General features: G+C 39.0%; 1 protein-coding gene across 1 annotated transcript in view; it reads right to left on the bottom strand.

The window, feature by feature from the left end:
* Window positions 1–2,537, bottom strand: part of tfec (transcription factor EC) — a 51,871-nt gene extending 49,334 nt beyond the window's left edge. Inside the window, exon 1 of the mRNA XM_008298048.1 lies at window positions 2,472–2,537. The gene's annotated coding sequence lies outside the window, so the exon portion shown is untranslated. The remainder of the gene's footprint in view (window positions 1–2,471) is intronic.
* Between the last annotated feature and the right edge of the window lie 754 nt (window positions 2,538–3,291).

Consider the following 3,291-nt stretch of genomic DNA (forward strand, 5'->3'; position numbering starts at 1 on the left):
GTAACACTATTTTTTAGAACATATACTATCTGTATCAACAAAAATGTAAAGTTTACCAAGCAGTTTGTATAACAGCTTGCTATAATCCATTTAATTTCAAATTTTCAGTCCAGAAGATACACGTCACACACCTTTGCACTCTCCCCCCGTCACGCAAATATGACGTTTGCTCAAATCAATAGCATGACCAGAAAGCACAGAGAGTCCTTTTCTTTCCAGCACGGTGGAAGAAACACATGTTTCGCCAAATACAATCAAACTCCAGACGGGAGACACAGAGATTCTTTGTGTCTACTTCACAAGTCAATCAGATCCATTTTGCGACATCAAAGAGCGGTTTTCAGGAAAGAGCTGCAGACCGTGGATGAACATTCACTTTCACTTTTCACCGGTCAAGGGTGTGCACCACCACTGAGAGGAGGTTAGCACGGGCTCACTTTGAAGTCGGCCCTCAGAGCAGACAATGTTTACATTCTTCTACATTACTCCTTCCCTGCAGAAATGATAACTAAACCCTGATACCAATAAGCCGCAAAACACTGACGGTCTAGTGAAAAAGGCCCGGCTTATTCTCTTCTAGTAATTCCTAACAGTTTTGCCCAGCACACGTCGTTGGAAGTGTCGATGCCCAAAAGCTGTTGTTTCCAAATTATCCACAAGATGGAGTTGTACACACCCATTCAGCATCTTGAAAAAAGACTTTTATTTCCTTTGTGAAACTGCAACTCAGCCCCCCGCCTCCTCCACAAACCACACAAAAAAGTCCTCAGATATTTGCGAGGGTGGGTGTGTGTCAGTTTCCTGTCCACATTACTGACAAGCCGTGACTCAGACAGGAGCGATTTCTCAAAAACTCGTGAGGTGCCGTGTGATTTAAAACCTTAAAGTCAAACGAGCACCGCTGCTTTCATTATGATGCACACCGCTCTGAATCTGCACCCCGTTCTTCAGACCCCCACCAGCAATGCAGGAGTGCACACGTGTCTGTAACTGCATCAGCACAAATTCTTTTGATAGATAAATACATACAAAGCACTGAAATCTGCACTTGAATCTTAAATACACCTTGAAATTTCCTAAACTTAACAGGATGCTGTTCTTTTAATGAATCCTCTCCAGGATGATTACTGTCTGATATTTAATTCAAAATACTTCTTAGTCATCTTACTTATGACTCATTGTCCCATGAGGCCTCTCTTCGCCTTATCACTCATCCTGTTTATCCCCCCTCCTTCCCCACGCCCGACTCCACGACACGCACAACTCTGACAACAACATTCCCGTGATGCAAGATTGGAGAAGTTCACCGAGTTTCTCTTGATATATTGTAAATAAAATCAGATGACTGAAAGAAAGAGGAAGCGACCGATGAGGAACTTTTCCCGCTGTGTCATTCTGATCATTCAAAGCTGCACACGGGCAAACATGTAAACATACGACACGCTCACGCTAGGACGAGATGTTGTCGAAGTTACAGCAGGGAACAAAGGATGCTATGAGACTGGGTGCAGCGTGCAGCCTTTTACAAAGGTAATCCAATAATGTGATGTGGCTATACAGAGCAGTGTGTCTATTGACTTTAAGCTTATCTGATAAAGGTCCACGCAGCAATTTAGTTACATGAGTTACCAAACTTATTTTAAGAAATCATGTTTAAAAATAATAGAATGACAGATTTTTTTTGTTTTTGAAAGGATGTTTTGTGGATATACATATGAGACTACACAGTAAATAAATTATCTTAATTTTGTTATTTAGACATAATCAGTGGCATGTTGTGGTAATAAACATTCAATGTAATTTTTAAAATCCCCATCTCAGAAATCTGATTGAAAAGCACCCTGTGTACATGTAGGGTTTACACAAAAGTTCTCCTGAAACCTCTGACACCACTGGTTGATCTTAACATTTTTGCAAATTATGCATTTTTGCATTAATTCCTAAGCGTTATATCCGTATACTGTATATACACATAAGAAATCTATGTATTTAGGAGACAAAAATGTGCATTTTTACATCCTTTTACATTCCTGCCAGTAGAAAGAAAAAGAAATCTGTTGAACATTATATTGTATGTTGGAAAATGAAGTTAGGGACTTCCATTTTTCCCCTATGTGGCTCAATAAAGTATTATCCTTTATTATCGTATCGTATCTTATCTTATCTTATCTTATCTTATCTTATCTTATCTTATCTTATCTTATCTTATCTTGTCTTGTCTTGTCTTGTCTTGTCTTGTCTTGTCTTGTCTTACTTAATTTAACTTAACTTAACTTAACTTAACTTAACTTAACTTAACTTAACTTAACTTATCTTATCTTAGCAAATATCACAAGAACAGATTTTCTGCAGCACCTGTTAAGTATCATAAGATAACATCTCATATTGCAGAACAATATTATTAATATTATTTACATTGGCAAAAATAAAATAATACAAATCAACAAAATAAACCTCAAATTCTCAATTACCTGTCGATGGGAATCTATGGAAATCAGGTCCTCCTGGTAATCTGTACGTCTGCTTTCCTATTTCAAAGTCTAGCCTCAAATTATCCAAATGAATGTGTGTGTGTTGATCTGCTTGTTATTTTTCTATCTATCCTGTGTTTGGATCATTCCTCCAAACATAAGCAAGTGAAAGGCCCCCAGATTTAAACCAATTTGCGTTTCCTCTTTTTTGTGTCACCCAGGAGCGGGGTGCAAGGGGAAGCTTTTACGTCAGCTGTCCCGATACCGAGACAGAAATAATCACAGAATCTGGCAAGTCATCGTGTGACATAACCATGAAAGCTTAGAGTCTCAGTGTATTGTCTTGTATGTGTAACTTTGCCAACTTTAAGGAGTTCTTTTCTGGAAATTCTCAACAAAAACATGGTACTTACCTGGTGAATTACACTCCAGCTGATAATGCAGCAAAGCAGCCGCACTTTCGTTATTGTTGTCAAGGTCGATACTAAAAATAACGGCTTGACTTTCAAGTGTAGGCTGAGTCGTGTTAATTTTATATTCTTGAGACAGTTTGTCCATAACTGATCAAAACACACAAGTGTTTTTGGTCAGCTTTTCAGGAACGGTGGCGTTTCATTCCAGGAGGGAAAGGGCTCCGACACTGCATTCACGGTCACACTGTAATCTGCATAAAGACAATGATGAACAACCCATCAGGGACGATTTGAGAGAAAAAGCCTCCAAATTCTCCTTCAGATGCATGTTGATTGTGTTTATTCATGGCAGTTAGGTTGATGAGGGAGCAATATGGAGGAGGCTGGATGGACACTTGTTACGTGTT

This window comes from Stegastes partitus, unplaced genomic scaffold (genome assembly GCF_000690725.1).
Source record: "Stegastes partitus isolate 25-593 unplaced genomic scaffold, Stegastes_partitus-1.0.2 Scaffold1276, whole genome shotgun sequence".
Lineage (NCBI taxonomy): Eukaryota > Metazoa > Chordata > Actinopteri > Pomacentridae > Stegastes > Stegastes partitus.